This window comes from Trachemys scripta, chromosome 15 (assembly GCF_013100865.1).
Source record: "Trachemys scripta elegans isolate TJP31775 chromosome 15, CAS_Tse_1.0, whole genome shotgun sequence".
Classification (NCBI taxonomy): domain Eukaryota; kingdom Metazoa; phylum Chordata; order Testudines; family Emydidae; genus Trachemys; species Trachemys scripta.
Window position 1 is genome coordinate 27571305 of NC_048312.1, and position 27637 is coordinate 27598941.

Consider the following 27637-nt stretch of genomic DNA (forward strand, 5'->3'; position numbering starts at 1 on the left):
GCCTGTGTCAGAGCAAGGAACAGAACCTGGGACAGGGGCTGGCACAAACCAATGAGCATCCTGCCTCCCTTGGCGTATTGTTTTAATGCTTTTTCCATGTGGCGCTCCCTCCCCCCTCCCTCCCCAGTGTTTCCTCAGAGGTGGGGTGGGGCTGGCTAATAGCAGAGTGTTCCCTGGCCGTCGCTGGCCCAACTGTTCTCCTCAGCCACGGTTCTCCCAGTGGGAAAGGCCCCTCTTTAAATAGAAGCACGAGTGCTTCTCTGGTTCTCGAGTGTTTCTGGAAGGAGCCGCGCCAGGGCTTTTAGCGCTTGACCTTTCCCGTTCGGCTGCAGTTTCTGAGCATGAGGCCGGCGGTAAAGTGCCTGTGGCTGCTGGGCTGGCCTCGCCCAGCGTGTTCTCCTGGGGAGAGCCCGGGCGCTGAGTGAGACCTCGCCGTACAAACCGAGCTCCTGCCTGCGGCAGAGAGCTGGGAGCAGCCGTGTTTCCATCGGCTGGGCCCTGTGCCCAGCCATTGCACAATGGACAGGAAGGGACAGGAAGAAGTGCAAGGCCAGGAGGCCAGGGCTTGGGCTTGTTACCAGGGCCGGCTCCAGGCACCAGCTGAGCAAGCTGGTGCTTGGGGAGGCAGATTGTTGGAGGCGGCATTTTGCCCAATCCTAGGGCGGCACGGCCGCTTTTTTTGTTTGTTTTGTTCCGCTCCAGCCGCCCTGTAGGGGGTGGCAGTGCGGAGAACCAGAGCACCCTGCAGGGCAGTCCTCTTCCTTCCCTCCCCGCTGACCGGAGCGGAGCCCTCGCGGCAGGCAGCAGGAGGCGGTGCAGCGGGAGGGGCCGCGTGGCAGCGCCCAATTGTAGCCCTGGCCGCCCCCGTCTCTCTTTCTCTCTCCCGCCCGCTCCATCACCCTCCCTCCCAGCCAGTCCCCCTGCACCCGCGCGCCGGCCATGCCGCAGGGTTTTTTTTTTGCTTGGGGCAGCCAAAAAGCCAGAGCCGGCCCTGCTTGTTACAGGGGTCACCCAGCTCCGCAGAGGTTATGTTCTTTCCTCACATCAGGCCTCAGAGTGAAAACCACTGAATCCTGGTAACACTGCAGCACAATGTACCACGCTGGCTTCGAGCGGGTGGGCATATCCCTCTAGTGTCTGCCCATGGCAAGTGTATCATGCTGGCTTAGAGCACATGGCCGTGCTCCTCTAGTCCCTGCCCATGGCCAGGATAGGAGGCTGCTACTTGCCCAAGGCTAGTGGGATTTTTCTGGAGCTGAAGTGGCCAAGTTTGTGCTGGAGGTAACTGCTCCGGCCCCATGTCTCAGGGCCATGGTTCATTACACAAATGTTTCCTGTGGGTTATTATAACCCCCCACCAAAACTGCTGCCACAGTCAACGTTTATAGGCATTGGCATTCATTTGTGGGGAGGGCTGGCAAGCACTTGAGACCCACCCACAATGCACTGGGGGAGTTTTACTATTATAGTATTTGTATCCCAGTTGTGCTGGGTGCTACACACACACACACACACACACGCCCGCGCACGCCGTGCTGGGCCATAGGTCCCTGCTGGCAGCAATGCAGCTTGCGTGTGTGCTGGCAGAGTCCGTGTTTGGAGAGAAAGTTGCCTCTTGCAGACAAGCACCCAAAGCCCTCTTCTGGCCTTGGAATCTATGAATTGGACAAAGCAGAATCCCTGCCCGCTTTGCCCCCCTCCCTCGTCTCCTTAACCAGACTCCATCACTTCCTGCCATCTCCTCCCCATGCCAGGCACCCGCTGTCACTTTTAGCCCCGATGCGGTCCCATGGCCATCCGAAACGGAACCCCTGCCCTGCGCTGCGTGCCATGCTGCGACGCACAGGGAATCGGTACGTCTCGCTCTAAAGCCTGTGCCACAGGGCGTTTTCTCCTTGGGGGGGGATGAAGTAAACTTGTTTCTCAAAACCAGAACGAGCTCTGCCCCCACAGCCATAAACACCTCCACCCATAAGTGCACAGCCGGGCTAGAACCCAGGTCTTGCAGATCCCCGGCACAGACCTCTGCTAGTTCATTTACTGGGGCACGTGCTCTGCTTTGTGTGATGCAGCCGTTGGAGGAGGGCTTAGCACGGAGTTGGACAGTGGGTTACACAACTAGTTGCTAGACAGCACTATCCTCTTGGTGAGCAGAAATCCTGGGCTCGATCCCTGGCTCTAGAAGGGAAATATGGTGTAGCGGTTAAAGAGGGACTAACCAAAGCACATATATTTGGCACATTCAGTCTGAAAGGCATTTGTGTGTAGCACTGCTGTATTGGAGAGAGGAGCTTTAGTCCCATTGCTGGCTGCTGTGACCTCCTATAAACTCCCCTTTAACTTCTTTGTGACGTAGTGAAGGCTGCGAGTTGGTTGCCTTCCCAGGTTGGGTTATGAAGCCTCGGTCAGTAATAAAGGCTGTGACGTGCGTAAAAATCAGAGTGGGCACTAATCGTAGTTTACAAAATAGTCATTTATTTAAATCACGACCTTTGTATTTAAATTGATTTTTTTAAATTTAAATCAGATTTTTCATTTCCACATTGCCAGTCCTTTACTTCCTTCCTGTTTCACAGTCTTCAATTGCTAAAGTGGATGTTTTGTACTTTGTTTTTTAATTGGTTCCTAACTGTTAGTAGAACATCAGATTTTACAGAGAGCTTTTTCCAAGGCATTCCATACTTCAAATGCTCATCTGTGTTGAAAAAGACCTCATTAACATCCCGACTGTGAGAACAGCACAAACTCAGACACAAAATTGATAAGCAAAGAACTATCTTTGCAACCAACCCCACCCTCTGAGATATCGAACTGCCTCGCTCGCATCACAGAAGCGGAAATGCTTTGACCAGAGTGTGCTCCTCCATCAGAATTTGTAGTGTGAAGTCACTGGGACTTGTGCCTCTGTCAAGGCTAATTCCCCACTCTGGCACTTCGAGTGCAGAAGGTGGGGGCCCGCAAGGATTTTAAACATTAATACTGACCACTCCAGGCTGGTATTAAACTCCCAAGGCTACAGCTTCTCTCTGACCTTGGCAGGGTAGATGCTGTGACCACCCAAGTCAAAAAAAACCCTTGGGACTCAGGAAGGTGCACTTTGGAATTCCTCCCTGGGGGGTACCCTCAGGCCCTTTCACTGCCCCTCCGTGGAAGAGCTGAGAAAGAAAACAAAGGAAATTAGCTGTTGCCACCAGCTAATTAAACAACATGTGCACAAACCTTTTAGGGCACCAAAAATCCAATCCTGATCTTAAAAAAAGTAAATTTTATTAAAAACACAAAGAAAAAAAATACATCTGGAACTTAGGCTTTTGCTAGATTTTAAAAGAGCAATTTCAAAAATTAAGCACTAAAAATAGCTTTCTTGAGGGTTCAGCTTAAAGGTTACAAGTAAACAAAAGCATCTGGGGTTAGCACAGAGGAGGCCACTAGCTATAAGAAATAAACAGAAATAAACCAAATTGCATCTTTCTAAACATTCCTGATCTACTTACACATCTGGGGGTTCCAAATAAGTCGTTCTAGGTATGATCTGATGATCTATGATCACACCTGGCTTAAAGCTTCTCACAGCATAACTGCTCCCTGTTCCCCTCCTTCCCGGAGAACAACAACAGAGACAAAGGGGAAGTCTTTTTTCCCCATTTTAAAAAGTTCTAGCCTTCCCATTGGCTCTTTTGGTCAGGTGCCCACTCCCTTTCCTTTACCTGGGGGACTTTTTAACCCTTTACAGGTAAAGCAAGCAGAGAACAGCCACCAAGAGGGACTTTACAGCTAACTGGCTGGCTGGGTGTCCATAAAAGGGAGCTACCTCTCTCCCAGCTTCTAAGGCTAGGTCTACACTACCCGCCTGAATCGGCAGGTAGAAATCGACCTCTCGGGGATCAATCGATCCCCGAATCGACGCTCTTACTCCACCAGCGGAGGTGGGAGTAAGCGCCGTCGATGGGAAGCCGCAGAGATCGATTTTGCCGCCGTCCCTACAGCGGGGTAAGTCGGCTGCAATACGTCGAATTCAGCTACGCTATTCGCGTAGCTGAATTTGCGTATCTTAAATCGACCTCCCCCTGTAGTGAAGACCTGCCCTAAGTCATTTAGATGCTTTTTGACAATCCCAAATTGAGGAGCCTACATCTAGGTGGATGAGCCTAGCTTTAGGCTGCAATTGTTGAAAGCTTTGGGTTGCGTGTTAGAGAAATTCACAACAACTTTGCTAATGTGTTGAAAGCCTGGTTCACTTTTCATTGTTAACGCGGAATTGATTTTGGTTTGACGTGACAAAGATTTTATGCCACCGCAAGAGAAAATGTTGACTCAAAATACAATGGGAGTCCCTGATGCTGAACCCTGTGGCTGTTCATGTGGGCCTTAAAGATCTGCAGAATCCAGGCCTTACTTTGCCGTATGTGGGGAATTTTGCAGTGTTGTCAAATTACAAAATGACATCACAGGAGTGACCGTTCGAAAAAGCAAAACAGCCCCCGCCCCCGGCATTTATAATTCACGTCACTGGACAATATAACTTGACATCAGTTCACACGAGCTCATCTATTGGACGAGTTTTAGAGGTCGGCTGTCCAAGCCTGACACCCGGAGTTTCCCTTCTCCTAGCTCAGCTGCCAGCCGAGGCTACTGAACCCCACCTACAAAACATATTTGAAGGTGGTCTTTATTCAACTCCATGTCCTCATCCTAGGGCCGATGTGGCATTTTTGGAAGTAGCAGCAGCACCAGCCATGCCACCACGCCTTGATAGGAGATGCCGCCGGGGTCCATGACTGCTTATTGGATATTCACAGCTCTCCAGCATCTGCAAGATGTTCACCATTCTGTCACCTGGGGACATCTGGGGAAAAGGGCAAATCTAGTGCCAATCTTTAAAAAGGGAAATAAGGACAACCCGGGGAATCACAGACCAGTCAGCTTAACTTCTGTACCCGGAAAGAAAATGCAGGAAATAATTAAGCAATCAGCTTGCAAACATCTAGAAGATAATAAGGTGATAAGTAACAGTCAGCATGGATTTGTCAAGAACAAATCATGTCAAACCAACCTGATAGCTTTCTTTGACACAATAACAAGTCTTGTGGATTTGGGAGGCGGGGAGGGAGAGAAGCAGTAGATGTGGTATATCTTGACTTTAGTAAAGCTTTTGATACTGTCTCGCGTGACCTTCTCATAAACAAACTAGGGAAATGCAACCTAGATGGAGCTACTATAAGGTGGATGCAAAAACTGGTTGGAAAACCAGTACCAGAGAGTAGTTATCAGTGGTTCACAGTCAAGCTGGAAGGGCATAACGAATGGGGTCCCACAGGGATTGGTTCTGGGTCTGGTTCTGTTCAATATCTTCATCAATGATTTAGATAATGGCATAGAGAGCACACTTATAAAGTTTGCAGATGATACCAAGCTGGGAGGGGTTGCAAGTGCTTTGGAGGATAGGATTAAAATTCAAAATGATCTGGACAAACTGGAGAAATGGTCTCAAGTAAATAGGGTGAAATTCAAAAAGGACAAATGCAAAGTACTCCACTTAGGAATTAACAAGTAGTTGCACACATACAAAATGGGAAATGACTGCCTAGGAAGGAGTACTGCGTAAAGGAATCTGAAGGTCATAGTGGACCACAAGCTAAATATGAGTGAACAGTATAACTCTGTTGCAAAAAAAGCGAACATCCTTCTGGAATGTATTAGCAGAAGTGTTGTCAGCAAGACACGAGAAGTAATGCTTCTGCTCTACTCCGCGCTGATTAGGCCTCAACTGGAGTATTGTGTCCAGTTCTGGGTGCCACATTTCAGGAAAGATGTGGACAAATTGGAGAAAGTACAGAGAAGAGCAACAAAAATTATTAAAGGTCTAGAAAACATGACCGATGAAGTGGGTTCTAGCCCACAAAAGCTTATGCCCAAATAAATTTGTTAGTCTCTAAGGTGCCACAAGGACTCCTCGTTGTTGTTGGGTTTTTTGGATGACCTATGAGGGAAGATTGAAAAAACTGGGTTTGTTTAGTCTGGAAAAGAGAAGACTGAGAGGGGACATGATAACAGTTTTCAAGTACATAAAAAGTTGTTACAAGGAGGAGGAGGAAGAATTGTTGTTCTTAACTCTGAAGATAGGACAAGAAGCAATGGGCTTAAATTGCAGCAAGGGAGATTTAGGTTGGACATTAGGAAAAACTTCCTGTCAGGGTGGTTAAGCACTGGAATAAATTGCCTAGGGAGGTTGTGGAATCTCCATCATTGGAGATTTTTAAGAGCAGGTCAGACAAACACCTGCCAGGGATGGTCTAGATAATGCTTAGTCCTGCCAGGAGTGCAGAGGACTGGACTAGATGACCTTTCGAGGTCCCTTCCAGTTCTATGATTCTATGACATGCCTTAAGGGAGTTGGTCATTCCTTCACTGCGTCAGCTGTTGCTGACCATGGTGCCCTCCTGTTTGATGCCTGGCATCAGACCAAAGCTGCGTGGTGCAAATGGCAGTAGCTGACCCCAGTTCTTTGTGATAAAAAAGACGCCAATCAAGTTAAAAGGCAGAGTGTATAAAATTATCATTGGTTCCATCCTGACACATGGAACAGAGACGTGGCTAGGCACAGGAAAGGAAATCTGTGCACTCTGCACCATGGCCATGAAGGTGTGCAGATGCTCAGATGGTTGGGCGTGCTGTGACAGGAAACAAAATGGGATTGTGAGGGGCCTGGTGCCCCTCACTCCAGCTGAAGACAAGTTGAGAAAGCCTCATCTCCATGGTATGGAAATGTCTGGTGGAGACCTGCATGTTCTCTTGGGCAGATGGTCCTTGCAATGGTTGTAGAGGGAAGATGATCAAGGGGAGGCTGAACACCCCCTTGGGCCGGGTATCATAGAATCTCAGGGTTGGAAAGGACATCAGGAGGTCATCTAGTCCAACCCTCTGCTCAAAGCAGAACCAATCTCAGGACAGATTTTTACCCCAGTTCCCTAAATGGCCCCCTCAAGGATTGAACTCACAACCCTGGGTTTAGCAGGCCAATGCTCAAACCACTGAGCTATCCCTCCCCCCCCCTTTTTTCCCCCCCTCTTTTTTCTTTTTTCTTTTTTTTTTTAAAGCAGGACTAATCCCTATCAGTGGACCCCCTGCTGGCCTTGGGATCTAGGAATCCATGAAAAACCCAGGCCAGTCCCAGGACATGGTTTCCCATGTCACCAGATGGGATGGTCCCTCAGGATGCGCTCCGTCTCCCTCAGTCCTGACGCAGCCCATGTCCCCCACTATTCCAGCCATGGGCTCCCCCCCACAGCTCTGCCGGTGCCCCTCAAACCTGACCCACAGCCCCCTCCTGCTCTTCCAGGCCTGAGCTCTGCTGATCTCCCTCCCTCCTGACCCCCAACCCCCCCTGCTCTTCCAGTCTTGAGCTCCCCCCTCACAGCTCTTCAAAGCCCCTCAATCCTGCCCCTGCTGTTCCAAGCTGGGGCAACCCCCAGCTCAGCTAATTCCCATCCTGCAGGCCCCCCTCCATTTCCAAGTTGAGGGAGCCAAGGACTGAGCACATGCGGCTCGCTCAGAGCAGGCTCTGCCCAGTGCCCACACCCTTGGGAGAAGCCCAAACTTGTCCCTTGGCAGAGGCGGACAGAGGTTTCCCCCCGGGGCTGCACAGGCCGAGCTTGGTGGGTGTGTGAGCAGGTGGGAGGGGCCAGCGCTGGAAGCAGCGGTATGTGCCATTGCCTAGAGATGCCAGGGCATTGCAGAGACCTGCGCGGAAGAGCCTGGAGCCTGCCCGCGTGGCAGATTTAGATGCTTGGGTGGGTGAGGGGCCCTGCTTGACAGTGGAGGCAGGAGCGGGGAAAGCAGCAAATCACTGAGCTGCGCTTGGCGAAAGGTCAGCAGGGAGGATTTACAGCCAGGCGCTGGGCTGGGGGCTTATCAGCATTCTGGGCTGGCGCTTGGAGCAGGGCAGGAACAGGGCACCCATGGTCCCTGCTGTGTGCGTGCAGCTTCGGAGTCCAGCCTCTACCCCCTTTCCTCCGGATGCCCACGTCACACGCTGGGCACAGGCGGGGAGCCCCTGGGAATGGCCCTGGCCATCAGAGGCAGTGTTGGGTTTACCAGGGACTGGGGCAGAGCCTCCATGCAGGGCCCCGTCCAAGAGTCACCAGGGGCAGCTGTGAGGAGCCTCCCTCTGGCCAAGTGACTCAGAGCTGCTTGCGGGCGTTGCTCTGTGCGGATGGGGGCCCTGCGGGAGCCCCACGGGGAGGGCCAGTCTGCTGCTCGCTCTCACACACTAACTATGCGTGTGCCTGGATGTGAGGGGCTGTGTGAGTGGGCACGGGCTGTGCGTGTGTGTGTGTCTGTCTGCCCACGGGCATGCCGCCAACTCCCCCAAGGGGAAGAGGGCCATAGGACTCAGCACCCTGGCTGTCCTGGACCCTGCTCCCATTGACTCCCGCTTAGCTAAGTGTCTCCATTGCCGAGAGCCCTGCCCCGGAGGTGCACACGGGGGTTTGCACTGAGGGCTGCTTGGCAGAAGAACTGGTTCTTTCCATTCTGGCAGTTGTAGGGCTGGATGCTGTGGGGCACGGGGCTTGCCCCACTCCCCTGGATTCCAGTGGGCTTGGGGGTGAGCAATCCCTAGCCGGAGGAATAGCCTGCCCCCTGGGAAGAGGGCATTTCTCTCTCACATTACATAATGAATGCTGGACAATGCATTCTGCATCCTACATACCCACCCTACAAGCTGCCCGCTTGGCACCAAGTGCCATCCTACGACAACAGAGGCTTCCCAGCAGCCCGGTTTCACGCACAGATGCAGGTTCCTGGGAAAACAACATAAGATGATGGGGGCGTATTCATACTAATAAGGGACGACAGCAGCACTGTTTACTTTCCTTTTGTTAAGAAGTTTGTTTCCGTCCATGATCCCAAAATGAAATTAAAAGGCTCTATTTACCTTGCCGAATTAGCGTCTGCTCCAACAGGTAAAGCGTTTCAGCAGAGAATTAATGGACTCGGGCACAGATTTGTGTTGAAAATATGTGCATATTTCCCCACCAGAGGATTTCTATGAAATGAGCTGGAGTCTCGGGCTTTTGTGTTTAAATAAAATATCATCCCAAGTTTAAACCAGCCACCCACCCACGCTGCTGAAACACGGTGGCCCCGCAAGGAAAGATTTCACATATGAAATAGCAGAGTTTCATGGTTTGCCTGCAGTAGATTCAACGGTGATTTTACAGCAGCGTGACATTTGGATGTTGCTTAAAGATTCAGGACCTGGAATGGGTCAGAATGGCAAATCAGAGCTAAAGTGAAAGACAGATGGTCCCATGTGTTCTGGGATCTGGATTCCAGCCCAGGAGCTGGGCTGGATTTGGGAATGTATCTCTCCCCATCCCCCCCAAAAGGCGTCAAATTGTGGTCTGCAGTGTAACTCAGTGCAGAGCTGAGCCCCCGTATCTGCCTCTGAATCCTGGAAGTGACTTTGGCCCCTCTAAAATGTGTAGCCCAGGAGAAGGAAGATATGATCTAAAAGCAATGTAGCAAAAACAGCCTTTGCATCTCAAAATGACTGCTTCGGCCTGCTTGAAAATAACTTGTGTCTGCTCCAGTCGGTGATTCACGTGCCTATTTGCAAACAATTCAAATGCAGTAAATTGAGAGGAAACAGAAATCAGGCTCCTAAGTGAAGCTGCATAAATCCAGTAAATGATTGATGAGGAAAGTCTTTTTTAAAGGCCTGCTGCTTTCTGTCTCCAGTGCTGAGACAGAGAATAATGGAGCCTCCACTTATTTGGGCCGGGCAGAATGGGGAGAGCTGGCAGTGACCTCTGATCTCTGCTCAAGGTCGCAGTCACAGCTTGCTCTCCTCGCTGAGATGTTACCGGGATGAGATGTCCTCACAGAGCAATGTTAACCCCGGAGCTGATGAGCACCAGAGAGCAAGGGACACAGCATTAGGCTCCTAGAACCACTGCTGGAGCCAAAAGAATGTGACTCGCCAGGACAAAAGTGCACTTTGCGAAGAATCATAGAATCATAAACAGAACAGGAGTACTTGTGGCACCTTAGAGACTAACAAATTTATTAGAGCATAAGCTTTCGTGGACTACAGCCCACTTCTTCGGATGCATATAGAGTGAAACATATATTGAGGAGATATATATACACACATACAGAGAGCATGAACAGGTGGGAGTTGTCTTACCAACTCTGAGAGGCCAATTAAGTAAGAGAAAAAAACTTTTGAAGTGATAATCAAGCTAGCCCAGTACAGACAGTTTGATAAGAAGTGTGAGAATACTTACAAGGGGAGATAGATTCAATGTTTGTAATGGCTCAGCCATTCCCAGTCCTTATTCAATCCTGAGTTGATTGTATCTAGTTTGCATATCAATTCCAGCTCAGCAGTCTCTCGTTGGAGTCTGTTTTTGAAGTTTTTCTGTTGTAAAATAGCCACCCGCAGGTCTGTCACTGAATGACCAGACAGGTTAAAGTGTTCTCCCACTGGTTTTTGAGTATTATGATTCCTGATGTCAGATTTGTGTCCATTAATTCTTTTGCGGAGAGACTGTCCGGTTTGGCCAATGTACATGGCAGAGGGGCATTGCTGGCACATGATGGCATATATCACATTGGTATATGTGCAGGTGAACGAGCCCCTGATGGTATGGCTGATGTGATTAGGTCCTATGATGATGTCACTTGAATAGATATGTGGACAGAGTTGGCATCGGGGTTTGTTACAAGGATAGGTTCCTGGGTCAGTGGTTTTGTTCAGTGATGTGTGGTTGCTGGTGAGTATTTGCTTTAGGTTGGGGGGTTGTCTGTAAGCGAGGACAGGTCTGTCTCCCAAGATCTGTGAGAGTAAAGGATCATCTTTCAGGATAGGTTGTAGATCTCTGATGATGCGCTGGAGAGGTTTTAGTTGGAGGCTGAAGGTGACAGCTAGTGGTGTTCTGTTATTTTCTTTGTTGGGCCTGTCTTGTAGGAGGTGACTTCTAGGTGCTCGTCTGGCTCTGTCAATCTGTTTTTTCACTTCAGCAGGTGGGTATTGTAGTTTTAAGAATGCTTGATAGAGATCTTGTAGATGCTTGTCTCTATCTGAGGGATTGGAGCAAATGCGGTTATATCTTAGAGCTTGGCTGTAGACAATGGATCGTGTGAAGTGTCCTGGATAGAATCATAGAATATCACGGTTGGAAGGGACCTCAGGAGGTATCTAGTCCAACCCTCTGCTCAAAGAAGGACCAATCCCCGAAGAAGGCCCTGTCCTCAGGGCCAGTGCTACCATTCAGGCAAACTAGGCGGTTGCCTAGGGCGCCAAGGTTTGGGGGCTCCAAAAAGCGGTGCCCCCAATTTTTTTTTACAGCGTTCCTGCGCCCCCTCCCCAAGTGCGCGGTCACTGCTCCACTTCTCCCGCCTCCCAGGCTTGCAGCGCCAATCAGCTGTTTGGCGCCGCAAGCCTGGGAGGGGAGGAGAATTAGAGCGGGGGCGGCGTGCTCGGGGAGGAGGCGGAGCAGAGGTGAGCTGGGGTGGGGAGCTGCTGCATGGCTCCCCGGGGGGGGTGAGCTGCCGCGGGGGGGGGGGGCCGCAGGGCTGGGGGGGGGCTTCGGGGCGGAGGGGGGGTGCAAGGTGAAAGTTTTGCCTAGGGTGCGAAACTTCCTTGCACCAGCCCTGCCTGTCCTGCAAGGGGCTCAGCGCTCCAAGCTCCCTGCGCACCACACAGGATCAGGGCCATGGGCCAAATCCTTCAGGAGCGGTGCACTTGCACTTCTCATTGACTTCTAGGGCAACGCGCGGGTGAGTGTCTGGCCTGACGTATACAGGACTCGCCTCACCCCTTGCTGGAATGCTGCTAGCTCTGGGGTGGGACTCAGCAGCTGCACAGCAACACGATGCACCAGCTTTGGCCAGGCAGTGGTCGATGCATGGATTTTAAGACCAGGAAGTCCAGTCTAACCTGCATAGCACTGGCCGGAGACCCGACGCAAGGATTCGTACATCCAGCTCTGCACGCCTGGCTGAGCTAGGATTGATCTCTTCGGGTGGTTCTGTAGTCTTGACAGAACAATCTACCTAGAGTCAGAACTCCTGAGACCCAAGTCAAGCAGGGCTGCGTCCACACTGCAGAGTAATAGGGCTCAGAGTCTGGGTCCCAGCTCGACTCGAGCAGAGATGCTCCAGCCCGACAGGGTCCTGGGACCCTGGGTCTGAGCCCTGGGTTAGTGCAATTGCTGTGTAGACGCAAGGAGAGTTACATTCCAGTGTAGACATACCCTGAGGGTGAGGCACCGGCGTTTCCCTGCACCTGAGCTGGGATTCAGACAGGACACTGGGACTCCCCTTCCTGTTCTTGTCTCAGATGACACAAAGGGGTTAACGTGTTGGTGGGGGGTCCTGCTGGGAGGGGCCGTGCAGAACAACTGCGGGTGATGCGCGTAACATGCCCTGAGCTCTGCTGATGGGAAGTGCTCCGTTGCTCACCTCGGCAGAGGGCCTGGCCAGCTGTGAGTGCAGCTTAGACTGGGAATCACCAGCTCCCTGCAGACGCAGAGCCGTGGGGCACACAGCCGGGGCCGTGGAGCGCCGGGCTAAGTTCTGTGGCCTTGGGTCACTGCTGCTCCTCCCACCATGACCGGAGAGCGAGGACGGGCTGCTAGACCACTCCCGCTCACTGAGGAGAATCTCTGCATGCCCCGGGCACTACCCCGCTCCTGGGCCTGGTGACAAACATGGTACCGGGATGGAAACCCAAAGGAAATGACCGGCATCCCCAGCACTCGGGGATGGATCTGCTCTCCGTGGGCACCTTGCGGGGTGCCAGCTGCTGCTTCTGACGCCACCCTCGGAGCAGCACGCAGCTTAACACCTCTTCCCCGGGACTCCTGCCCAGGGCCCTCGGCTGCCCCTGCGGACAGGCCAAGAGAGCATCCCTTCGTCTGCCAGAGCCCCGCCAGGAAGGAGGGAGCCCTTCCCTTCACTGCATCCCATAATCCACCTCCCTCCGATGGGGACTGCTCCCCCAAAGGCACTGGGCAGGAGTGACAAGGGGAGGAAGGTGGGGTTCAAATCACGGCACTAACTTGCTGTTTGTTACCCTCAGCCCGGGAGTTCGGCCCCATCACCTGCATCTGTCTCTTCTCTAGATGGGAGCCTTTAGGGGCAGGATCCGTCTCACCCTATGAGCGTGTGAAATGATGTCAGTCAGGGTCTGTGCAGCGCCTGGCACAACTGGGCCCTGATCCAGGTTGGACTTTAGACATTACTGTCATTATAATAATCATTAACGATCATAATCAACATGCAGGGGGGCAGCCACCAGGGCAAAGTGTATCGGTGCATTTCAACATTTCTTTTACGGGGCCCCACCCAACTCCCAGGACTTGAGCATCTCACCAGCCTCCCAGCTGCAGGCCAGTACTGTCCCAGGATTCAGCAGTGGCCCTGGGGATTTCACGTTAATTGGCTGTAGGGGGCGCACTGTGGCTGACTAGTGGCCAGAGCACCTCCTCGCACATGCACTCGCTCTTTGAGCCCTTGCCCCCGGAGCCTATCTTGCTCTGCTCTCGCTCTGGGACATCTCACAGCGCCCTCCCATAGAACACCAGGGCTTGACGCTGCCCGTGGTTGCACTGGCCCCGCAGCGGGAAATGCTCCATTGAGTGCATGGTGTGGAACGGCCATAGTGACCAGTAGGGATAGCTGGGTGTGTCACAGGAAGGGGACATGTCCCCTTCCCCAGGGCCAAGGCAGCATTGCCCTCGTCTCCATGCAGAAACCCTGGAGACCCCACAGAGCAGGGAGCACAGTCAATTCTGCATGGACAGCGACACACAAGGGCCTCATTGTGATGGGCTGAAACACTCCAGCCCGTCAGAGCCACCGGTCACGAGGGACGTGTCCTCCACGAGCTGCTTTCAGCCGTGGATTGGGATGGGCCCCATCCCTTGGTGTCTTTCCATTGGGACTGTCCACTAGCTGGGCGGGATGCAGGACTGGGGTCTCTGCTGATGGTGATGGTATTCCTGCTCCTGACCCTTCACACCCTGCTGCTGGGTGTGGCAGAAATGGACAGACAGACACGTGGCTACTTTTCCTCCTCAGTCTCTCACGGCTGAAGGAGTCAGAGATGTGGATTTGGCCCCTTTCTGCTCCCCACCAGTCTTCGCTTCGCTGCTGTGATGCTCACAGTGCTTTTGGCTTCCCCGGGCTGCAGGAGACTGGCTTCCTCAGCTGCATGAAGACCTTTGCCAGTGGGATAGCTCAGTGGTTTGAGCATTGGCCTACTAAACACAGGGTTGTGAGCTCAATCCGTGAGGGGGCCATTGAGGGATCTGGGGCAAAAAATCTGTCTGGGGATTGGTCCTGCTTTGAGCAGGGGTTGGACTAGATAACCTCCTCAGGTCCCCTCCAACCCTATGATTCTGACAGCTGCCCTTTAGCTCCATGGAGGGGCAGCTGGGAGGCCCCTGTTAGGTGTGCGCCCGTCAGGCCGACAGGCAGCTCCAGGAGCAGCCTCACCATTTTGTCGGGTTTGCTCTTTTGCAGGGCTAGCAGAATTCCTCAGCGAAGAGACATTTGTCAATTTACATAATTAAAGCACTGCAAACTCATCCACATTCGCAGCTCCCCGCACCAGCTCCCCTGGGACACGCTGTTTCTTGCCCATGAATAATTTATCAGCAGCACCATTCCAAACTGGCCCTGGGTCTGTTGTGTTTGGGCTGGATTTCCATTTGCCTTGCACAAACGGCATGCCTTAGGAGGCGACAGGGAATGGCTCTGTTTTCTACAGACCCTCCTTTCACTCTGTTCCATCATGTAAGAGCTAAGGGGTTGCTGCTTGAAACAGCCAGGCTCTGCAGTGAGAACAGGCCAAAAGCAGCACATATACCTGTGGAACTCCCTGCCACAGGAGGATTGGTAACTTCATGCTCCCATTTGTAGCTGGGCCGTCTCCTGCCTGCAGGTGTCTGCTGCAGGAGTGTCTCAGTGTGTCTCTGGTCTCTGGCATTGCCCACTGAAGGTGGCGGGGTGCAGTCAAGGTGGACAGAGGGTCTGACCAGGTGTGGCAAACCAGGCCAGGATGTGACCTCAGCAAGGACTCAGTCTGGGGTTCTGCAACTGGCAGCTTCTCCCGGTCTCTTCCGGAGGACTTGCTCGTATCTTGGGTTTCAGAGAATAGCCTATGCCCAGCAGCACACGGCTGCTTGGACACATCCATTTGCCCCCCACTCAAGTAAGGATGTTTAGAGCCCTGTCCAAGCGACAAGGGGCACTGCAGTTACTGGCCACGGCCCTTCCTGGGCTCACGGGCTGGGGTGGTGACTGCGCAGGGATGTGGCTGGACTCCCGTAGGGCTGGGGTACTTCCCCTTGGTGCCATGCGGATTAGTGTCCCTGCGGAGCCCTGCTCCATGCCCCACAGTTCACGGGATCAGCCACGTGGGCAGCACAGAGCTGCACTGCCCAGGGAGTGCCCCAGGATGGGCATTTCCTGATCTGCCAGCATGTAGTGAGTGTGGCTGCACCCTCTTCTGTGTCCAGGCAGCGCTGCTGGGCCATGCAGGGGGGAGATTAAACTCTGTTCTTCTCCTGGCCCTGGGGGGTAGCTTGTGTCTCCAGGAGCTCTGTGGTTCAGGGCACAGGGACTGTCTACTCTGAGGGGGGTGCCAAGGGGAAAGGACCCCCTGCACACACTCAGCAGCTGGCACAATCTACTCACCGTGAGCTCTGCCTTGCTCCCTGCCCCCGGCCAAAAGAGACAGCCCCAAGCACTCCTCTTCCTTTCCTGCTGTGACAGGGCAGGGCTCAAACTCCACACAGGAGAACCCTGGGCCCAGCTGCAGGAGCAGCGCCCTGGGCATGAACTGAGCTCCACCTAGGGGCAGTGTGCCGGGCAGGGGACAATTCGGGTTCCTCTCGCATCAGATGCTCCGTGGTTCTGGAAGAGCTCACATCAGAACCAGCATGGTTCCTACCCATGGGACATAGATAACAATGATGGGCATAGGGTGGGTAGGTAGATAGACAGATAGATGGGGATGGATGGATGGATAGATAGATAGATGGGGATGGATGGATAGATAGTGGGGTGTTTATGGGGGTGGATAGACAGATGGGTATATAGATAGCTCGCTGTATATGGGGATGGATGGATAATAGATAGAGCGGTGTGCATGAGGATGAATAGATAGATGGAGGATGTGGATGGGGATGGATAGATAGATTATATAGATGGGTGTGCATGATGGGTAGATGGATAGAGGTGTGTGTATAGGGGTGAATAGATGATAGATAGAGGGGTGTGTATGGGGATGGATAGATGGAGGGGTGTGTATAGGGATGGATAGATAGAGGGGTGTGTATAGGGATGGATAGATAGATGGGTAGATAGAAGGATGTGGATGGGGCTGGGTAGATAAACAGAGGGTGTGTATGGGGATGCATAGATAGATGGAGGGGTGTGTATAGGGATGGATAGATGGAGGGGTGTGTATAGGGGTGGATAGATAGATGGAGGGGGTGTATAGGGGTGGATAGATAGATGGGTAGATAGAAGGATGTGGATGGGGCTGGGTAGATAAACAGAGGGTGTGTATGGGGATGCATAGATAGATGGAGGGGTGTGTATAGGGATGGATAGATGGAGGGGTGTGTATAGGGGTGAATAGATGATAGATAGAGGAGTGTGGATGGGGTGGGTAGATAGATTAGATAGATGGGTGTGCATGATGGGTAGATGGATAGAAGTGTGTGTATGGGGTGAATAGCTGATAGAGGGATGTGGACGGGGATGGATAGATAGATGAACAGAGGGGTGTGTTTGGGGCTAGATAATAGATATTTCTCAGGTATCGCATCCCTTGCGGTTGCACAGTATCTGTTGATAAAATCCCACCTGAGAGAAATACAAACATTTGTACTGCAAATGCCCTTCAGATTGGCTCTTGCAGGTTCCCTTTTTAAAATTCATTTTCTATTTTCCAAAGCGTGTTTGTTTGCCTTCCCAGCCCAGCCCCACAGCCAGCCCCTCTCTGACAGGCAGGGAAAGTAACACTTTTCATTTCTCCTTTGCAAGCCTTTTAAACCCCCCGCAAATTCAGAACATCGCCGGCACTTGCATAATCCCGAGGCAGCTAATGATTTGACTCTTCAGAGGCAGGGCTGCGGTACGAGAGCCCAGGCAGGCTCCAGGATTTCATGCTACACTGGATGGGTTTAGTGACTACAGGCAGATCCAGCTGGTTCCTGATACTTGTCTGCAAAGCCCAAAGGGTTGCAAGGACGGATTGAAGAGAAAAGGAATAAAAGGACAATGGGCCAGATCCCCAGCTGGTGTGAATGGACGTCGCTGCTTTACGCCAGCCAGGGATCTGGCCCAGTATGTAGGGGTTAGCTAAGCAATGACTCACTGCACATCTGTTGGACGTGACCCTAAGGAGCATGGGTGACGGCGTCGGCTGGGACATGGTGCCATTATTGCCCTGAACTGGAGAACGTCCTCGACCCCTTTCAGTCCGGCATGTTGCAGTAACTTTTTAAAAGTGCCTAGATTTGCCTGTGCCCAGTCTCGGGGGTTAGCTTCCCTCCAGAGCCGGGAATAAAGCCCGGGATTCCTGATTCCCAGGTTCTCCTTCCATTGACAAATAGTCATGGAGGCCACTGACAAAGTGTGTGTTGCAGGCACACATGCTTCCACTCACGCCGGTGGCTGATCCACACACAGGATAACAGCTTCGTGCTGGGGCTCCTTTAGTTCCCATGGTAGAAGCCTTCTCTGTGACTAGAAAGGCCCTGGAGGTAGATCCTGCTGATAGCTGGGGAGGGGGTCCATGTGGTGTCACATGATGGGATATCTGCTTTAAACGAAAATAGGCAATTACATGCAACAGTTAAAAACAAGTTGCAGTTGCCACTAGGGTGCCAACTGTCTAATCGCACAAACCCAAACATCGTTGCCCCACCCCTGCCTCACCCGTGCCCCGAGGCCACACCCCTGTCCTTTCCCTGAGGCCTTGCCCCTGCCCCACCCCTTCTCTGAGGTCCCATCCCCACTCACTCCATCCCCTTCCCTCTGTCTCTCACTGTCCTCCACCCTCACTCAATTTCACCGGGCTGGGGCAGGGGGTTGGGGTGCAGGAGGGGGTGCAGGATCTGGGCTGGGGTGGGGCTGAGGGGTTCGGAGTGTAGGAGGGGGCTCTGGGCTGAGCCCTGGCTGGGATGCTTTAGTTGGGGTTGGTCCTGTTTTGAGCAGGGGGTTGGACTAGATGACCTCTTGAGGTCTCCTCCACCCCTAATCTTCTATGATTCTATGATTCTAGATAATACTTAGTCCTGCCACAGTGCAGGGGACTGGACTAGATGACCTCTCGAGGTCCCTTCCAGTCCTATGATTCTCTGTTGGTGAAGACTGTATCGTAGTGTACACGCAGAGGGGGACAGACTTAAGGCTGCACAGGCCCTGTGGTTCTGGTGCTTGCTAACAAAGGCTGGGCTTTGCAACCTAACTGGCCGCTGTGTTTTGTTTCGAAAGGAGGCACTGTTTATTCCTGTGAGCCCTGCGCTCACACCCAGAGGCGCGAACGCCACGCTCATCAGAAGGTGCGATCTCACAGCGGGGGCGTGAAACCCACTCGTGTGGGTCCCATCTCACATCCCTGTTAGTTGACTCAGCGGGTGTGAGAGGCGGTGCAGTGCTGTTGGGGGCTGGCTATTGTGAAAACCCCTCTGCGAAGGCTTTTCACAATAGGATGGCAGTGCGAATGTTCATCTGTTTTTGAAGAGCCTGCTGCTGATGATGTATTATTTATACAGCAGGAAATTAGACTCTGAGGAATGAAGTATTCTTCAAATAAGCTTGCTAATTCTGTCAATTAAGGATGCACAGGCTGTTGGGTCCCTGGTTTGGGGAGAGCCCCAGAAGAAGAGCAAGTAGCCTCTGGCCATTGCTCTGATGTGTGACATCGACAGGCGCCACCCGGAGCAGCACTTCAGCCATTTCAGCTGGAGCGAAAGGACCCGAGTCCCTGAATGCAGCCAGTAAGATCAGGCCCTGAAGTCTAGGTGACATCAGTGGTAGGGGCTCAGATGGGAGATCAAGGCCACAAAGAGAGCAGGAAGGAAGGATGTTTTGCGCTGGAAGAGAAATATTAAACCCAGGACGTGTCGCTTCCCATTGTTACGTTTTGCAAGGAAATCTGGTGCATTTCATTATTAGCAAATGGCTGCCAAAGCCAGGAGACTATTGTTATGAGCTGGGGTCGTTTACTCCCTAATTAATGTTGTAATTCTTCATGTGTTCCCAGTGCAGTTCTTGAGCAAATGAGGTGGAATGTAATTAATACAAGAAGCAACTTCCCCTCTTCGCTGTCTTTCTCCAATAATTGTAATGTGTACGCAGACCTAGAGGGAAAGTGTATTCACCGGCCATGAAATGGAGTGAAAAGGGACATTTTAAACACAGCCATCAAATGGGGTGTTCTCAGAGCCATGAAATGGGGCTTTCTCAGAGCTGTGAAATGGAGAGCACGCAGCGGTGAAATGGGGTGTTCTCACATGGCTGGGAATCAGGGGTTTCTAAGAGCCGTGAAATGGGACATTCTCAGAATTGTGTAATGGGTTGTTCCTGGAACCATGCAATGGGGCCTGATCAGAGCCGTGAAATGGGGGGTTCTCAGAGCTCTGAAATGGGGGATCTCATGCAGCTGTGTTTCAGGGGTATTCTCAGAGCTGTGAAACGGGACATTCTCACGGAGCCGTGAAATACCATGTTTCCACAGAACCAGGAATGACTGCGCTCTCCTCGAGCTGTGAAATCTGTTTCCGGCGAGTTGTGCGGAGTACATTCACACCTAGCTGGGAACAGCAATGGAAGTTGGACAGGAAGGGGGCTAGATGATGGGGTTGCCAAAAGATGCACAAGGCTTTTGTAGATTCAAGAAGAAATTTGATAGATATAGGAAGAGCTGAGCTCCATTCCCACCCAGAGCAGCATTCACGTCGAGTTACACTTGCCTGTGTGCTGCGGGAGAGGCGAGCCCGCACAGGTTCATTTCCCAAAGGGCTCCCTTGATTTTTTTCCTAAGGTCTGAGCAGACTGACTTCTAACCTCCCAGAGCATCCACTCTGAGGTTAGACCTAGGGACATAGGCTTGGTGCTGAGGCACAGGGTTTGTCCTAAATAGCAAAGGGATTTGTCCCCACTGTGACTACAGTGATGGGGGTAAGCTGAGACGGAGGTAAGCGCCTTGGACGCATGATCCCCCACGAGGCAGAGCAGTCTGTGTCCCAAGTTCTTCTGATTAGGGTGAACCAAACCTCTCCATTGCTAGCAAAGGTCCACTGTGCTGAGGCCTCCGTTGCCAGCACAATGGAGGCTGGAGTGGCCGCCCCTTGGGAAAATACCCTCAGCCTACTTCTGTGGAGTTCGTTCTGCTGAGCTGCCATAAGTAATACTCGCGCTTGGCACTTCCATCAGGCGTCACCATCCCTGGATGTCTAGAGGAGCAGGCCAGGGCATCATCCCCATCACGTCACAGATGGGGATTGAGGCACAGGGAAGCAACTTGACCGAGGTCACCGGGCAGGTGAGGGGTTCAGTCAGGAGCAGGACGCAGGTGGCTAGTGGCTAGTTCTGGGGATGACCCGCTGTGCTATGCTGCCTGCACAGAAGAGAACTGCTCCGCAACGTTCGCTAGCCCCGTTAGCAGTGCTGCTGCGTTGGAGGGCAAAGGTGTCTGACCATCACTGGGTGTGAATGTGGCAACCAAAGAGTGCGGTGCCCTTGCTGGTCAACGTCCAAATAATCCAGCAGCTCCATTCAAGGCTGGGCTTGTGCTTCCGGTGCGGCGAGGTGACCGCACAAAGCCGGGAGCTGGTTAGAGCCCAAGGAAGGCGTTTTGCGGAGAGTGACCTGTGGTGGTTAAACAAGATGGTTCTCATCAGAGCTGCTGCCCTCAGACGTGGCCTCCGTTCTTCCGGTTTGCAGTGGGAGACGCTGCCTCTGCGTCTCTGCCTCACATTGCTCCTGTTATTTCCGATCCAGCCCCAAACTGCAGGGACTTGGCTGCCAGTCCAGATGTTGTCCGCAGAGGATCCGATTCCCTGCACAAGCTGATCACTGTGTCTCAGGCCACGTCCACACTCTAGTACGAGTAGAGATATCCTAGCACTAGAAGAAATATCCTGGCAGACTCCCTCGTGGAGCTGGGACTTATACTGGCAAGAGTTCTCTTGCCTGTGTAATTTAAACACGTTCCCCAGATGGAGTAAGTTACCCTGGCAAAATCCAGCTTTTGCCTGCCGAACTGCGTCTACACTAGGGCTTTTGCCGGCACAGCTATGTCGGTCACAGAGGGGTGTGTGTGAATTGTTCACGCTCTGAACTGACACAGCTTTACTGGTATGAGTTTCTCGTATAGACCAGGGTGGAAACCACTCCTGCAGAGTGCCAAAGGGTCACTCCAATCCCACTCAAACCATCGGCCTTGTGCTGACCCTCTGCACGGGGTAAATGTCCCCCTCTAGCCTTGGAGTCCCCTCCCCTCTCAGCATGCTGGCCGGTGGCCCCTGATGTTGGCAGCAGCTGATGCTTAGCCCCACCTGACGGCTGTCTAGAGGGCTGTGTGAAGTGAGTTGTGGATCTCAGGTCAGGACACAGGTGTCCATCTGGGCGGAGAAGCCGAAGAGTGAGTGAGCCCTGGAGTCCAAGCTGTCTCCTTCCCCCTGAAATGGGTTTCCTAGGTCAGAGCGGGCAGAAGGAGCTGAGTGGGGAAGTTTGCCCTGTATCTGCTGATGCGGCATCTCCTCTGTGGTAGTCAAGGTCTCTGAGGCCCTCGGTCCAGGTCCTTCACTCAAACCAGTTTTGAGAGGCAATCAGGAGCTGGCAGGACATGGCAGGGAGCCAGGCGTCGCTGAGATCGGTCTAGCTGCCCATCAAATAACACCCCCCAGACAGCTTGTACCAATTGCACTCGGCTGGGGTCCCTGGCTCCCCACTCACGGCACGAGGACCTGCCCAGCAAGCAGGTCGGATTCTGCTCCCGCATGCTCGTCCCTCCTCAGCCCAAGCTATTGGTTATTTCACGCTTCCCCGGGGGTGCTCAGGCCTTTGACGGCTCCTTGATGAAGATGTTGAGTGCCAGGCTCGCCCGCCCACCCGCTGCTGCGTTTCGCCAAGGAAGCCAGCTGCGCTTTGCTGCAATCCCTGAGCCTCCTAGCTCTGGGCTGGAGTTTGCAAACCTGCCCTGCCTTTCACAGGCAGCCGTGGATGCCGTTGCAATGCCAGAGGCTTCTCGGGCTTCTTTCGACACAGCAAACCCGCTTCTCAGGCCAAAGGGCCACCTGGCGCAGGGCTAGGGGTTGGGAAGTGGCGCTTCCTCTTTTCCATGTAGCTGCATGTTACAGCTACTGCCATGGACTGGACTGGAAAGGCAGGGGAATAGCAGCAGGATAGTGGCCTCTGATATTTATGGGAAACTGGGAACTCCTGGAGGGAAGGGGCCCAATCCAGCTTGACACTGCCATGTATCAATGGAGGTGAGTCACTCTGGTTAACGCTGGGGCCAGCAAGAGCAGAATGCAGCCCCAGAGCGCAGCTTGGTCGTTCTGCGGCTCTGATTTCATTGGCCTGGTGAAAGGCATTCTGTCTCTGTGTTCCCCAATGAGCTCCGCTCACTGGATCCACCCCTCACTCCTGCGCTGGTCCCGCCTCTATAGCTCAGGGACTCAGTGTTGCCAGCCCTCCGGATTTTATTGGGAGTCACCTGATATTTGGTCTTTTTGTTAAAGCCCCAGCTCCAGGAGTCATGGGATTTAAGTCAGTTTTTAGCCCTCGTGGTTGTGGGGAGAGCTGGGATAATTGGCCCCAAAGATTCACACACCAAAAGTCAGGGGGGGAAAAAGATCTTTTTTAAAAAATCTCATGATTTGAAAGGGGAGCTCATGATTTTGGGGGCCTGACTGCTGGCCCCTGGGGGTTGGCAATACTACAGCGGCCTGTGTTGTCGGAGCTGGAAGTGGGAGTTCTCCTCCCCTATGTGCATGTCTGGGCTTCTTGTAGCTTCCGGCAATGCCAGCCGTGCTGTGCAGCTGCAGAGCCTCAGACACTGGTAGCCAGCTGTGGCACCCGCTGTCCTGCTGCATGGAGAGATCCGGGGGATGCCCAGCTGGCAGAGAGGTGCAGGGAGAGCTCCATGCAGGGGCTGGTCTGCATGTATCCAGCACTGCCCTCTGCGGGACAGAAGAGGTCAGAATGGCTCATACGTAGCTCTGCTGACAAATTGTTGTATCTTGTGCATTGAGCCTGAATCCTGCTGGTAGCCAATAGTTCTCCTTTAGCTCCCCAGGCACCGATGATCCTGGGTCTCTTCTTTATGCTGTAAGTCTGCACTTTCACTGATGGCCGAGACCCATCCACTTCACAACCGAGGACTAAATCTCCTTCCAAGCGTCGAATTCTGCTCTCACGTACTCCAGCTTTACACTGGGTAACTGGCCCCGACTCTGACGGATGCGCCATATACAAGGCAGCGGGTGCAGCTCCAGCTGCTGCTCCGTGCTCCAGAATCTGAGCTTTCATTAAAACATTATGTTCCTGGTCCTTATATGTCTGAGACCAGGGTACCTGATGTAGTGATGGCTTTAGAGTTCACAGACAGCCTGAAACAATAGCTGTAGTGTGGAAACGGCCCCATTCTTTAAAACCGTCGTTAACTCTGAAACCTAATGTCTGCAAGCGATCTGTGTTAACTGTTTCTCTGCTGATTGGTTTAGCAGAAACACCCAGCTATTGGGCTTGTCCCACAATCCCAAACTGCCTCCCATGCCTCTCCATGTGTCAGAAGCCCAACGACCCCCTCCACCGGCTGCCAAAACCTACATATTTCCCCCTGACAACATCCACAATGCATCTGTCAGAGCACTGTCCCCCGGTGGTGCTGGAACAATATGTATAGTGGGGGGGGGAAGGGCTGAGAGCCATTGAACCAAACTGTAAACCCTGCATATGATGGAAACCACTTCAAGCCAGGGCGTGTGGCAGCATCCCCAGAACCCCTAATTCCAGCACCTATGCTGTCCCCTGGGCCGTATGATATCTGTCCCTGCACGGTTGGTGGCAGTACTCTTGGCCATAGCTAGAAGCGCTGTCCCGTCAAGCACATCTCTGCCTGCTGGAGCTCAGGGCTTGCTAATTACCAGCAGCACCTTTTGAACCCACCACAGCCCAGCCCTGATTGTCTGAATATGCTAAGCCTGACAACAGTCCAGCTGCCCCATAGCACAGGTGGACAGAGACCAGCCCATCCTCCCTCCCTTAACAGCATCACACTTCACCAGCCCCTTGACTCACACCTGAAACCTACCAGCTGATAAATAGTGACCGAATCAGCTCTGGCCTGCAACAACTCCAGCTCATTTATTGAGGGAGGGAGTGAAAGGCAGCTGGCAGACTCTCCCTGGCAGCCTAGTCCTGCTTTGAAGAAGCTCATGAAATATAAACTGTGCAGGGCATTAGGCTTCTGTCCGCCCTTCATGCCTATGGAGAAATAAAGCCTTTTCTTTTCAGCACTAGTGAATGCCATGCCTGAGTCCTCCACCTGAAAACGCTGGCTTTGCTATGGAAACCGGGCCTCCCAATCCGACAGCTCTCCGGTCCTCGGCTCGAGAAGAGTCGGCGGCAAAGATTTCTGAGCTGGAAACAATGAATCTGAGAGCGACAGAAACAGGGACTGGTGCAAACCCAGAGTCACATCTCTGACTTCATTGGAGTGACCCTTGATTTATACGGGGGAACGGAGAGCAGAATTGGTAGAGACACAGAAAGAGAAGAGCAGAGAAGCAGAAACTCTGTTTTGTTTTGGTTTTTCTTTTCTTTTCGTTCCCCCCTCCCTCCCGGCCCTCCAGATTGAAGCGTATGGTGACACATGTCATAATGTTTTCAGGGAGGCTGTACGTTCTTGTAACAAAAATAACTCTGCAGATAGTCCCTGCCGTTAGACGTTTCCTTTTGCCTTTTTGCTGAACGATCTGGCTGGTTCCTACATGGGATACTCATCCAAACTGCCTGTGTCTCACCACTCGCCAGAACGGTAAAGACAGCAAGTTCACTGAACCCACTACAGATGATTTATTAATGGATGTATTTAGCACCCAGGAGCCCCAGTCCTGGACCAAGACCCCACTGTGTCAGGCGCTGTACAAACCCAGAACAAAATGCTGGTCCCTGCCCCAAGAACAGACATTCTGGGAACGGACACAGTCAGCGACTGAACTCGCCCAATGAATGGAAGTGTCTTGTCAATGACGTGCTATCTCCATCCCTAAAGGCCTATGGGTGGAGAGGCCTTTGGATGACCCAATGTCAGTGACTATTTCTTTGTCCCCCCGGATGAGATTTGGTGGCTCATCTGATAGTGGGAAGACCAGTATTCCTGGCCTCGCGTTCCCTGCAAAGCCCTGGATTGCAGCTGGTTCAGCCCATGCCCCCTTCTCGCCTTATCCCTCCTGTAATTAAATTCGGCCTTTTTATAATGTAATTGTTTCCGTAGTGGCAAGAAAAGGCAGTTTCCTTCTGATGGACGTGGAGTCAGGGAACTGCTGATTCGAGTGGTTTAGACTGGAGCGTGCTGGCGGGGACAGTGTAGGAGAAGGTTCCTGAACTGCAGAAGTGCTCTTCAGCCTCACGGCTTTGGCTGTGCCCAGAATCACAAGTGCTGTAATTAGTTCCTCCCTGCAACGAGCTGGGGAATTGCTGCCGTTCACGGCGTTTTCTCTTGTGAAGGGGAAGGGACAAACCAGAAGCAGAACTGAAAGCCTCCCCAGTGGGCGGGCGGCTTGTTATATTCCAGAGTATCCGCCCCGGAGGCTGCTGAGAAGTGGGGGGGGTCGCATAACCCGCTCGCGGTCAGCTCATTGAATCCGAAACCTGGGTTGCCGTCAGCCTGTTTGTGCCGCTGTATCCTTCACGGCTCACAAATGCTGGGGTAGCCGGGGTGTGGCTGGGAGGAACGGGCAGGAACTGCAGGTGCTGGGTCGTGAGCAGAGCTGGGTCAAATCGAGAGAAGCGGGTCTTTTCTGGATAAAAGGAAATTGGAAAAGAAGGCAGCAGTTAGCACACGTCGGGTCGTCCGATGAAGTCCATGTGAGTGACACAGGCAGTGCCGTCACTCAGATAGCCATGGCTTGGCTGGAGAGGATTTGGGCACTAAAGAGTGAAGTTCTGTGCTGTTCTCTTGCAGTCAGAGGCAGGCTCCCTCCCTGCCCCCCTTCTATCTCTTCCAGAGCTCTGGTCTCCAGGAACCTGAGCACCTGACCAGCACTCCGGTGTGCAGAACAGGCCTACTCCCCCATTGCAAAGTTGGGCACTGGAACCAGGAGCCACTGGAAGAGCAGGGACCTGATCCCAGCTCTCCTGAGTGCCAGCCGAGTGCTCTGACCGTTGACCGATCGGTCCTTGCTTCTAAGGTCGCCACTGGAATCGGCGGCCTGGGTGTGTGTGCATAGTCCCATGTGTGCAATGTCTTGCTGACACGGGCTATGGACAAGCCGCAGGCACTGGGATGTGCTTTGCCAAACGACTTCAGCTAAACAGATGTGTAGAAACCTGGGCTCATTCACACACCCCTGCAAAGGTCTGAGTCCAGGGCTGCGCCTTTCGGCCAGGCAGGGCTGCTCTAGAGGAAAACACGGGCAGCTGAAATCTCCTCTTCCCCGGCTGGTGCTGCCAGAGACGCTAGCCCAGCCGAGGAGGAGCGGGGACGTGCGTGTGTTAATCTGGGGGGGGGGGGGGTTGTGCTGGCTGTTTTTTCCCTGCTAGCTGTTCCTGTTGGAGGGAATGAGCTGGGCCCACAGCTATGGTTTTTGCAGTTGGGTTTGCAGGGGGATCGGTGTGACGTGGCAGCCGAGTGACAATGAGGAACAGCAGCAGGCCAGGAGGGCACAGGCGTCTCCGTCACGTACCCGGCAGGAAGCGGAGGTGCTGCATGGTGAGCAGGGATGGGGGAAGCCACTGGGGACCTGCCCACGCAGATTACGCAGCCTTGGCTTCCTGCCTTCGCTTCGGAGAGAACGCGCAGCGCAGCAGAAATCTGCAGAGACTGCGGGGCATCAGCGTAATGGGCGTGTGATCGGACCAGGTGCTCGCTGGTGGGGCCAGCCCTGCTAAATGCAGGGCCTCCACAAGCTTTGAACCAAGGCGGGAGAGACGACAGGCTACCGCAATTCACGCTGAGTGGGGAGGGACCCCACTAGAGATGGCTTAGAGCCTCTGGCCACCGTGTCTCGATCACCCCTTCCTCCAGGCTCCCCATTTCTCCTCCCCAGGACATTCAGGCACCAGCCTCTCACCTCCCCTTGAAAGGGGGCTCTGCTGCTTTGAATGGTCACCTGGAGTTTGGGGTCCTTATTCCCATTGGGCAGGAGACTGAGATTCAGGGCCCCCCAAATCCTAAAGGGGAGCTCCCTGGTGGGAGCTGAGACAGCCACGGGCTGGAGGCTGGGCACGTTTCCTGACATGCTGGCATCCTCTCGGTCCCTAGCAGGATGTTGGCGGAGTTGTTTTCAGTCGTTCCGCCTTAGGAGGCAGCTCTGTGACGGAGCCAAGCCCCCATTTGCACTTCTGAAACCAAGATCTTCCAGCATTGGCCATGGAA

The 27637-nt window shown here is 53.1% G+C and overlaps 1 protein-coding gene across 1 annotated transcript in view; it reads left to right on the plus strand.

Annotated features, from left to right (window-relative positions):
* The window catches only part of RTN4R (reticulon 4 receptor), a 111267-nt gene that overhangs the window by 57263 nt on the left and 26367 nt on the right, over positions 1-27637 (plus strand). The gene's annotated exons all lie outside the window — the stretch shown is intronic.